We start from the raw sequence: 12,930 nt of genomic DNA on the forward strand, positions 1-12,930 counted from the left end.
TTTTCCAGGCAAGCCATCCCTTCCCTGCACAACCAAGTGGGGGAAAAAATCAGGTGTGCACTGCGCAACGCCATCTGTGCCAAGGTCCACCTAACTACCGATACGTGGACCAGTAAGCACGGTCAGGGGCGTTATATCTCCCTAACGGCACACTGGGTAAATGCAGTGGCGGATGGGCCTGAGGCGGATAGCAATTTGGCGCATGTCCTTCCACCACCGAGGATTGCAGGGCGCTTCAGTTTGCCTCCTGTTCCTAACTCCTCCTACTCCGCTTCCTCATCCTCTACCGCCTCCTCATCCGGACAGCGTAACACCTTCACCACCAACTTCAGCACGGCCAGGGGTAAACGACAGCAGGCAGTTTTACAACTTGCCTGTTTGGGGGACAAACCACACACCGCGCAGGAGTTGTGGAGGAGCATGGAACAGCAGACAAATGAGTGGTTGCTGCCAGCGAGCCTCAAGCCCGGCCTGGGCGAAATCCCATAGCAGCTCTGGGCCTAGCCGGTTTGACGCACATCCCTTGCCTGGCGCATGTGCTGAATTTGGTGGTGCAGAGGTTCCTTAAAAACTACCCCGATATGTCAGAGCTGCTGCAGAAAGTGCGGGCCGTTTGTGCGCACTTTCGGCGTTCTCACCCTGCTGCTGCTCGCCTGGAAGCGCAACTTCGGCCTTCCCGCTCACCGCCTCATATGTGACGTGCCCACAAGGTGGAACTCCACCTTGCACATGCTGGAAAGACTGTGCGAGCAGCAGCAGGCCATAGTGGAGTTTCAGCTGCAGTACGCACGCGTGAGTCGCTCTGCGGAACAGCACCACTTCACCACCAATAACTGGGCCTCCATGCGAGACCTGTGTGCCTTGTTGCGCTGTTTTGAGTACTCCACCAACATGGCCAGTGGCAATGACGCCGTTCTCAGCTTAACTATCCCACTTCTATGCCTCCTTGAAAAAACAATTCGGGCGATGATGGAAGAGGATGTGGCACAGGATGAGGAGGAGGAGGAGGATGAAGAGGTAACATTTCCAAGGCTTTCAGGGCAGTCATTCGCAAGGGGCTCCGAGGGTGGGTTGCTGCACACACAAACGCCAGGGACACAATTGTGCAGCAGGGGCACAGTTCTGGAGGATGAGGAGGATGAGGAGGAGGAGGAGCTGGAGGAGGAGATGGAACCATGTTCACAGCAGGGTGGCACCCAGGCCAGCTCATGGCCATCACTGGTGCGTGGCTGGGGGGATACAGAGGACACGGACGATACACCTCCCACAGAGGACAGCCTTTCGTTGCCTCTGGGCAGCCTGGCACACATGAGCGATTACATGCTGCAGTGTCTCCACAATGACCGCCGAGTTGCCCACATTCTAACTTGTGCTGATTACTGGGTGGCCACGCTGCTGGATCCCCGTTACAAGGACAACGTACCGTCCTTAATTCACTCACTGGAGCGCGATCGCAAGATGCGCGAGTACAAGCGCACGCTGGTAGATGCCATGCTGCTGGCATTCCCATCTGACAGCGGGGCCGCAGTGGAAGCACAAGGCAGAGGAGGAGGAGGAGGTCGCCAACTCAACCAGGGCACCGCCAGCACCTCAGAAGGCAGGGTTAGCATGGCCGAAATGTGGAAAAGCTTTGTCAGCACGCCACAACAAACAGCAGCACCAGCAGCTCAGATGGAACGTCTTAGCAGGAGGCAGCATTTTACCAACATGGTGGAGCAGTATGTGTGCACACGCCTACATGTAGTGAATGAGGGGTCTGCCCCCTTCAACTTCTGGGTCTCCAAATTGGGCACATGGCCTGAGCTTGCCCTTTACGCCTTGGAGGTGCTGGCGTGCCCTGCAGCCAGTGTATTATCTGAACGGGTATTTAGCACGGCTGGGGGCGTTATAACAGACAAGCGCAGCCGCCTGTCCAGAGACAATGTGGACAAGCTCACGTTCATTAACCGCTTCCATACAGAGCAGTTAGACACCCTTCCTGCCCAGACCAATTTTCAGCTTTCAGCACTCTCACACTTTGAATGACAATTGCTCAGTCATGCTACACTATAACCAAACAAAATTTTTATCATTTTTTTCACACAAATAGAGCTTTCTTTTGGTGGTATTTGATCACAACTGGGGTTTTTTTTTTTCGTGATATATGCAAAAAAAGAGCAAAAATTTTGAAAAAAAAACACTTTTTTTTAGTTTCAATTATGAAATTTTGCAAAAAATAAATTTTTCTTCATACATTTGGGCCAAAATGTATACTGCTACATGTCTCTGGTAAAATTAACCCAAATTAGTGTATATTATTTAGTCTGTGTGAAAGTTATTGAGTCTAGAAGCTATGGTACCAATTACTGAAAATTGATCACACCAGATGTACTGACTGCCTATCTCCTTTCTTGAGGCCCTGAAATGTCAGGACAGTACAAATACCGACCAAATGACCCCTTTTTGTAAAGTAGACAGTCCAAGGTATTTAGTAAGAGGCATGGTGAGTTTTTTGAAGTTGTAATTTTTTCCCACAATTCTTGGGAAAATGAAGAAAAAATTTTTTTTTTCTTTTTTTTCCCACAAAGTTGTCAATTTATAAGCTATTTCTAACACATAGCATGTACACAGCAAAAATTACACCCAAAAATACATTCTGCTACTCCTTCCGAGTATGGCGATACCACATGTGTGAGACTTTTACACAGCCTGGCCACAAAAAGAGACTCCACGTCCAAGAAGCACATTCAGGCGTTCTAGGAGCATAAATACACATAAAACTTTCTTACTACCTATCACACTTTTCAAGGCCCTAGAGCACCAATACAATGGAAAAGTCCACAAAATGACCCCATTTTGGAAAGCAAACACTCCAACGTATATTCTATGAGGCATTATGGGTCGTTTGAACATATCATTTTTTTCCACAGGTTTTTGGAAAATGTGGGAAAAAAATGAAAACTTTTTTTTTTTACACAAAGTTGTCAATTTATAGGATATTCCTAACACATAGCATGTACACAGCAAAAATGACACCCCAAAATACATTCTGCCACTCCTCCTGAGTATGGCAATACCACATGTGTGAGACTTTTTCACAGCCTAGCCATATAGAGGGGCCGAACATCCAAGGAGCATCATCATGCATCCTAGCCACTTGCCTAGGCCTATTTTTGACATTTGGTGTTTACAAGCTAAAATCAGTTGTTTTGCTAGAAAACTGCTTAGAACCCCCAAACATTATATATTTTTTTTTAGCAGAGACCCTAGAGAATAAAATGGAGATTATTGCACTATTTTTTATCACACCGTATTTGCGTAGCGGTCTTCCAAACGCAGTTTTTTTGGAAAAAATTCACTTTTTTGAATTAAAAAATAAGAAACCAGTAAAGTTAGCCCAATTTTTTTCCATAATGTGAAAGATAATGTTACGCCGAGTAAATAGATACCCAACATGTCATGTTTCAAAATTGCGCACGCTCACGGAATGGTGACAAACTTTGGTACTTAAAAATCCCCATAGGCGACAATTTAAAAATTTCTACAGGTTGCCATCTTTGAGTTACAGAGGAGGTCTAGGGCTCAAATTATTCCCCTTGCTCTAACGATCGCGGCGATACCTCACATGTGTGGTTTGAACACCGTTTACATATGTGGGCGGGGTTTCTGTATGCATTCGCTTCTGCGCGCGAGCTAACGGGGACAGGGCGCTTTAATTTTTTTTTTTTTTTTTTTTTACTATTTATTTTATTTATTATTTTTTATTTTTACACCGTTTAAAAAAAAAAAAAAAAATTGATCATTTTTATTTCTATTAAAAGAAATGTAAATATTCCTCGTAATAGAAATAGGCACGACAGGACCTCTTTTTTGTGAGATCTGGGGTCAAAAAGTCCTCAGATCTCACAAGTACACTAAAAGATAGAAAAAAAAAAAAAAAAAATAATAATTATAATATAAAATGAAAAAAAAAAAAAAAAGGACCTTTAAACTGGTTGCTAGGCAACAACATTTTCCGTAGCTCCGGTCCTCCAAGACCATAGAGTCAAGTGAGGGCAAGCTTGCCCTCACTCGACATCCTGTCTGTGAGGATTCGGGACCGGATCGTTTTCCCCGCTGCCGGCGGGTCCGGTAAGCGGGGAAAAGGACCGGAACGCGTCGGGAGGGGGGGGGCGCCTCTTCCGCCATCCCGGAAGGGTGATCCCACGGCGAATCCGCCGCTGGGACCACCCTTATCGGAAAGCCAACCGTCCACCGTTTAAAAAAATACCAGGGTTATGGCAGCTATCTGCTACCATAACACCGGTATTTAGGTTTAAACGGACGACGTATATAAACCTTTTTGGACTTGGACATGGTGGCTGTATGAAGGGTGACAGGTACTCGGGTACTTTGTTGGGCAGGTGACAGGTACTCTGGTACTGATGAGCAGGTGGCAGGTACTCGGGTACTCCGATAGGCAGGTGACAGGTACTCGGGTACTCTGATGGGCAGGTGACAGGCAGGTGATAGGTACTGATGAGTAGTACTCACTGACTGATAGGTGATAGGTGATACTGTACTGATGGGTACTGATGATCAGTACTGATACGTGATAGGTACTGATGAGTACTGATGAGTAGTGATGGGTACTGATGAGCAGGCGGCAAGTACTTGGGTACTTCAGGCGTCAGGTACTCTGATGAGCAGGTGGAAGGTACTCGGGTACTCTGATGGGTAGGTGACAGGTACTCAGGTACTCTGATGACGGGTACTCCGTTGACAGGTACTCAAAGTACCCGAGTACCTGTCATCAGAGTACCCGAGTACCTGTCATCAGAGTACCCGAGTACCCGTCATCAGAGTACCCGAGTACCTGTCATCAGAGTACCCGAGTACCCGTCATCAGAGTACCCGAGTACCTGTCATCAGAGTACCCGAGTACCTGTCATCAGAGTACCCGAGTACCTGTCATCAGAGTACCCGAGTACCCGTCATCAGAGTACCCGAGTACCCGTCATCAGAGTACTCGAGTACCTGTCATCAGAGTACCCGAGTACCTGTCATCAGAGTACCCGAGTACCCGTCATCAGAGTACCCGAGTACCTGTCATCAGAGTACCCGAGTACCCGTCATCAGAGTACCCGAGTACCCGTCAGAGTACCCGAGTACCTGTCATCAGAGTATCAGTCATCAGAGTACCCGAGTACCTGTCACCAGCCCATCAGAGTACCCGAGTACCTGTCATCTGAGTACCTGATGACAGGTACTCGGGTACTTTGATGGGCTAGTGACAGGTGCTCTTTATTGGGGGGGGGGCAATCAGTGTGGTTGGGGTGCACTGTAGTTGGTAACTAGCTGTTACCACAATCTCCTCCTCACACAGGATCAGTGTGTGAGGAGGAGAACACGGTGACAGCTAGTTACCGTGTTCTCTGTTGACATTTGTGACCGGCTGTGATTGGACACAGCCGGTCACGTGGTAAAGAGCCAATTTCATTGGCTCTTTACCTAGATCGGGGATCGACTCTGTCCGAGGGACGAGCCTCGTCCCCGATCGCTGCTCTGCGCGCCCCCGGGGGCGCGCATTGCAGAGAGAACGAGCGGCTCGTGCTGGAGCCGCTCATGTGATCGGCTGTGATTGACACAGCCGATCACGTGGTAAACAGCCAATTTCTATTGGCTGTTTACCTTGATCAGTGATGGGCTATGTCCGAGGGACGAGCCTCATCCCTGATCGCGCCGCTGCGCGCCGCCGGGGGCGCGCAGTAGCAGCTAGAACGGGCCGACGTCATATGACGGCGGCCCGGATCTAGACAACCACCTTGCCGACGTCATTTTACATGACTCGGTAAGGAAGTGGTTAAAATGAACCAGGCATGGATCCCACTGGACTTTTCCGTACCTTATGCAGAATAGCAATGGATACCGACCTTACCCACCCATTGTTCCATTTTTGCTCTTTCTCACTCTTTTGGGGTGTACCCTCATTTAAAATTTGTGAAAAGAAGCAGTGTTGGCTACCTCGTCCTCCTCCTCAGGGCCAGATTAACGTAGGGGCTATTGGAGCTGCAGCTCCAGGCCCCTACCTTTTATATAGGCCCCGGGTTGGCCATATTCACTGTTACCGCTCTTCTGTCACTTGTAAACACAGAAGTCTGGCTTCTATGCTCGCTTCCCCAGGCAGCACCCTCAGAACCTCCCCACACAGCGCGAAGGCCGGACAAGGAGGGACAGTTGCCGATGCATGGATGTGTTTATGGGCTTCAGAGACAGCATCCCATGTTGAATTAGGCATGCATGGCTGCACCCTTCCTCCTCTGGGTGCATGGCAAGGCAGGGCCCTTAAGGCCCTTCAAAATCCTCAGCACCAAGCCCATGATGCTCTTAATCCGGCCCTGGTCCTCCTCCACCGCCGCTTCCACCTACACCGCCCATAGGTGTGCGCAGCCTATTGCATTAAGGTGTGCACCCCAAAGTTGAAATACACATGCATGTGTTTGCCAGCAGGGAGAGTAATGTATCGGGGCCATGTACCTGTAGGCAAAGAGAAATAGAGCAGAGCAGGTCCGAGGGAGATCTTTCCCATCTCCTCACTGGCAATGCTATGTGCCCTAGGTGATTAGGGTGTGCCCAGGCACACCCGGCACACCCTGTGCGCATGCCTATGTCACCGCCACATCCACCACCACCTCAACCTCCCTCCTACTCCATATGGGCCTCGTCCTTCAGAGATGAAGAAGAACATTGTTTTATTTTTCTGTTTTTTTTTGTTGTTTTAAGTTATTTCCCTATCCACATTTGTTTGCAGAGCACTTGCCATGCTCTTAATTACGTTTTGCTGCCATTTGCAGCACTCTAGCCCTTTCCTTTGGTGTTTTAGAGCCATTTTAGTGCCTTAAAGTTCGGGTCCCCATTGACTTCAATGGGGTTCAGTGTCCGGGAAAAGTTCGGTAAAAGTCCGGGACACGGACCCGGACTTTTTTTTAAAGTTCGGCCGAACCCGTCGAACACGGACATCTAGGTGTCCGCTCAACCCTAGTTAAGAACCTTCTATGACCATGACCAGCTCTACTAGAGTAACTGCTTGTCTCCTGAAATCTCCTCCATGCTCTTGAGACTGTGGTGGGGGACACAGAAAATCTTTTGGCAAGGGTACGTATTGATATGCCACTCCAAATGCAAAACTAGCGAAAAACAGTCAGAAAATATGAATAGGAAAAAAAAATGTTAGTAGCCTACACTCCCATTTTGTGATAATGTTGAAAGGCCATTGTCCTCTTAGCAGGGGAATTAAGGCCCTGAACATTATGTGTTAAAATTTTGATAGTTCGCGGAGGACCTACTTGACATAATGGTTCAGAGGATCATTCTTGCCTGTTAGGACGTTCAAAGTCCTTGTTCTGGGACCACCCAACCTGTCGGATTGGCTGTAATCCTGGAGAAAGGGTGCTCTAAAGAAGAAATAGACCGAGATAAAAAAGAATAGGATTGTTAACAAGGTAAGACTGTACACCTTTGGCTAGTTCAAGTGAACATCAAATGAAGTACAATCAAAAAAGAACACAAACTGTATAACAGTGACTAGTTGGGGAAGCCAGGCTCCTATATCGTGCTGTGAAGTTGCCTCAACTCACGAGATACAGGCAAGTTCCCCAGGGATGGCATACGCTTCTGCTTTGGCCCATCTCTCGCATTGACTGAAAGAGATGGGAGGGACCAACAAAATAAGTAAAGCATATATAATAAGAAATGGTTCCCCGATCAGGAACATATTCACTATCATGAAGGGGTAACCCCCTTAAACGTTTAAGGAACACTGAATCAAAACAATTAGCATAACAGGAACTGTAAGCAGTTTAAAGAAGTGTCTTCAATATTGGACAGCATCCAAGTGTAGGGAGACCGGTCTCAGAAATGAGAAGATGCATGGAACCCTGATAGCGATCTCATGGATGGTCAGGTAATAGGTGGAGATTTCCTGGAGTTGGATCTCTTGGTTAGGGACCACAAAAAAGAAATAGGGTGAACATCTGCATGGTTGGTGTTGGGGACAGGGAGAGTCCCTTGAAAATCAGTCCCAGGTCCAGGAGCACTTCCTTTCCAGATTGAAAGTCAATTAAGGAATATGACTTACCTTTATATGAAAAAGATAAATGGAAGGGAAAAGACCAACGGTATTTTATTTATCTGGTGACCAAGTGTAAAAGAAGCACAGTTGGAACCTGAACGCCATTACATAACTATGAGCAGATGCTCAATACAAAACGGGCATTGGCACACATGCACAGACGTGTTAGAGTGTGCACAAGAAGAAATAGGCATATAAGCATGAGAGTGAGCACATGCACATGTTCATGTACTGACACCTAATGGCCTCTGTAGGCTAAACTATGGCATGAAAAGATTGCTGAGTGGTCTGCAGCTAGTTCCTGCCTACTCGTGCTTGACCCAGGTTGCCATTGCCCAATTTCTGGATTCCCGCTTATTTTGACTATTATGACCGCGGCCTATACTCTAACTCCACTCCTGTCTTGTGCTTCTGTGCCCTGCTGCCAATTGTGTACCAACTCCGCCTTGTATCACGTTGTTGTACCTGCATTGCCCCGCTGTTGATGACCCCTTGTCTTGTGTTCTGGCAACACTCCTGCCTACTGATCCAGCGTCATTAAGTTCCAATTTCGGCTGCCTGTCTGGTGATGATCTACAGCCATCGGGTTCCTGTCAAGCCTCAGCTGGTGCTGCCTGCTATACCGGCCCTCATGCCACTCTGTGTCCCAAACCCATTATCTCTACCAGGGGTGTTGGACAGGAGGTGCAAGAGAAGCCCCCTCAGCTCAATCCCCACCTGGTACGTGACACCAAGTGAGTTAGCAACGGTTTCAACTTTCTCCTCTTTTAGATCTTCACCTGGGAGATATCGGCAAAGATCTGGACTGTGTGTCCAAGGAGGGTTAAGTCACTTTTGGTTCTGGCCCCCACCATAATCTTCTCCTTGATCTTGTAGAAATGGGGTTTAACTATCAAAATCCTTTGGTAAGCCATGCAATCTAGGGGCCGTCAGGGCGCGGTGTACTCTGTCAATTTCTAGCTAATGAGAGATGTTGGATATTGATTTTTCATCAAAAATTGTATAGTGTCCTCTAGGTCCACCACCAATCACGGAAGGCCCAAAAAAAGGAAGTTATACCGCCTAGATCTGTTTTCCAGATCTTCTATTTTGGTGTTAGCCTGATCCAGTTGTTCTTGCAGAGATTATATCATTTTTGAGTTCTGATTAACTCTTTTCATTGTTCCTTCTCTTTTAGACTCAGTGGTGTCTAGCCATTCACCAATGATTTTAAAATCATCTTTTAGGTCAGTAGTAATGATAGTGCAGGCCTTAGAAAGTTCCTGTTGTAGGAGGGCAGAAAATCTAGCCGGAAGCACTACATTTCCAGAATAGGTGGTCATTTGAATGGGTGGCTGGGACTGTATAGACCTATTTTGGCTTTGGGCAAGTTCGGCTAGGTGTCAGTCAGTGGACGAGGCAGGACATTCTGCATACTCTAATCCCCTTTTCAGAGAGATGGATGAGGGAGAAAGCTGTGGGTGCTCACCTTGTGGGGTGGCTGGCTGCTCCTCCCAAGATGGAAGATGAAGAGAAGGGATCTCTCCCAGCACTGTTCAGTGAAGCTGTAGCCAGGTGAGGTGAGGCTGATTTCTGGGACTGTGGTCTGCCTCGCTCTGCTTCTCTCTGACAATATAACTGGGTACTAATATTTATAGGTAAAGTTGATCCAGGGAATATCCGATTGCCTCTCAGGGGATCAGGAAGGAATTTTTTCCCCTGCTGTAGCAAAGTGGATAATGCTTTGCTGGGGTTTTTTCGCCTTCCTCTGGATCAACTGCGGGTATAAGATTGTGGATATGGGATTGTAAGGTTGTGTTTTCTTTACTGTTTTTTTGTTTTTTATTGGTTGAGCCAGATGGACTTTTTTTCTTTTTTCAACCTGACTAACTATGTAACTATGACACCATCTTGTTTGGAGGAGACTGCCTATGGATCTAAAAAGGCTATGCCAGTCAGGACTGCTGTGGTTGTTGGGGGCTTTTTTCCAATCGACCCCACTGTCCTCCGCTGCATTGTCTGTTCCCGAGTCTGGGGGAGCTGCTCGATTTCTGGTCCGGAAACCCCAAATGGCTTTTTATATGCTTTTAGGGTCGAAGGCGTGCGGAGCTCAGTCAGTACATAACTGTTCCCAGGAGTGTATGCACACTCCCTCCTGATTACTTTGATTAGATAACTGGTTAATATTCCAAGAAGAAGGAAATCTCCTCTGGCCCTGTCCTAAATGCAGGCACTGGCAACATTATCATCAAACCCACTCTTCCACTTAGCAAAGCTTCTGGTTATCTTAATTTCCTAAATTGTTCTACGGTCTAAGCACAATATCCTGTCTGGGTAGGGCTATTTATCATAACACTCCCCCCCCCCCCCCACATTTCTTCTTTCACAAATGAATTCTCTAAATCCCAGTTAAAATGTTGCTGTATATTTATTTAGATATCTTGCCTATGTTCAGAATCCACAATTTTCTCTTTTCTTACCTAAATTCTACACGATACATCTCAGTCTGCAATGGTTTTTACAGTAAACATTTAACTCCCTATAGCTGCTGTCACACAGCCATATGTCAGTCTATGTATGTGATATAAGGGACTGACTGTGATCCTGTTCAGCAGAAGCCCCTGCGTACAACAAGAAAAAAGGTCTGTATTTTCCAATCAATATCTCAAGACTGTACGCACAAAAAAACAAACTGCCAGCTTTCTTATTGCCTCAATAAAGGATCACTAAGGTGGCCTGACCTTTGCTTACATAGTACTGAATATGGGACAGCTGGGAGTGATGTATTGAAGTCATCCAACAGCATGAGCTGTGCTTAGATGTAACCTTTTAGAAGGTTAGTTACGCACTAAATGATTGTACCTATTGTTGTTCTCTGCCTTTATCAGTGTGGTGTGGATATTAAAATCCTATTGATTGCTACCAAAACACAAGTCATGATTAATGGCATATATTAGAAAGAGGCAGCCGTTCTGTTAGGATACAGTTTGCTAGTATTTATTTAGCAAGAACAAATAGGACACAATAATATAACAGCAACACTATTGCCGGAGCAAAAGCAGTTCAAAGGGAAAGGGCTAGTTCACCATTAAAAAAAAACATACCCTACACAGCCCATGAACACTATTACATAATTCTAAACTGAATCAATGATAAAAAAAATATCAATTTTTGCTCCCCCCCCATACCTGTAGGCCATTTGTGCACACAGTAAAGGCTGCCCCAAACACTTCTGATATTTTTCACAGCGCTGTCCGGTCCTCTCTCTGGGATGGGCCAACCGTTAGAATGAGTGCCCGCTAGTGGTACACAAGCGAGCCCCATCCTTCTGAGCCCTGGACATGCACAGTGCTATCTTTTTTTGGTGCATGTGACCTCAGCATCTGTAATGGTCTCTCACATCACAGATGCTGAACTCATCTGCTTAGCGGAGAGCATAATGTACATTTGTGGAGCGCAGAAAAAGGACAGCTCTTTCTCCTGTATGGTATGGGAGGAGCATAAAGGGATATTTTTTTAAATCAGATTAGTTGAAAACTATGGTATGATGTTCATCTCCTATGGGGCTCCCTGGGTCCCTGATAATACAATCCCCAGCCCTGCCACTGCTACAGCCAGCATAACTCTTTGCCAGCTTCAGCAGCCAAGGAAAGCTTCCCCGAGATTCCACCTCATGTACATGGCACATAGGAGGAACCTGGATGAGGGAGATTCCCCAAGCCGCACTGTGTCTAAGGTTTTTAACTTTGGGGCGGGGGGGGGGTTGTACTAGGGGAAAGTCTTGTGTGGGGGATACCTAGGATTGGTTCAGGGACTGAAATTACTGCCAAGAAGGGATATTTATGAGTTTGTGCTTGGAGGGTGATGGGGGGATTTGTGCTAAAAGTTGGAATTTGGGATAGAAGGGAAAACAGTGTGCTGGAAGGGTGAAGTGTGTGTGTGTGTGTGGGGGGGGGGGGGTTCAGACAGATATGTGCTGGGAGGGGAAATTCCAAGGGGGAAAAAAATTGTGCGGGAGTGTAGGGAGGGGGGAGTGAGAGGATTTGTGTTACATATAGTTACATAGGTAGTCAGGTTGAAAAAAGACACAAGTCCATCTGGCTCAATCAATAAAAAACAAAAAACAGTAAAGAAAACCCAACCATACAATCCCACATACACAATCCTATACCCACAGTTGATCCAGAGGAAGGTGAAAAAGGCCCAGCAAAGCATGATCCAATTTGCTACAGCAGGGGTAAAAATTTCTTCCTGATCCCCCGAGAGGCAATCGGATATTCCCTGGATCAACTTTACCTATAAATATTATTACCCATTTATATTATGTACCCCCAGGAAAGAATCAGAACCACCTCTGGATGGAGTCTATTTCACATTTTCACAGCTCTTACTGTGAAGAAACCTTTCTGTATTTGGAGAGGAAATATGTTTTCCTCTAGACGTAAAGAGTGCCCCCTTGTCCTCCGTGTTGACCTTAAAGTGAATAACTCAACACCAAGTTCACTATATGGACCCCTTATGTATTTATAAATGTTGATCATATCCCCCCTTAATCTCTTCTTTTTAAGAGAGAATAAATACAGTTCCTCTAATATTTTCTCATAGCTGAGCTCCTCCATGCCTCTTATCAGTTTGGTTGCCCTTCTCTGCTCTTTCTCTAGTTCCCCAATATCCTTTTTAAGAACTGGTGCCCAAAACTAAACTGCATATTCCAGATGAGGTCTTACTAATGATTTGTACAGGGGCAAAATTATATATCTCTCTCTAGAGTCCATGCCTCTGTTAATACAAGAAAGGACTTTGCTTGCTTGGAAACCGCAGCTTGGCATGCATGCTATTATTAAGCTTATGATCTACCAGAA

The sequence above is a fragment of the Pelophylax lessonae genome (genome assembly GCF_965119305.1).
Source record: "Pelophylax lessonae genome assembly, chromosome: 7".
Taxonomy (NCBI): Eukaryota; Metazoa; Chordata; class Amphibia; order Anura; family Ranidae; genus Pelophylax; species Pelophylax lessonae.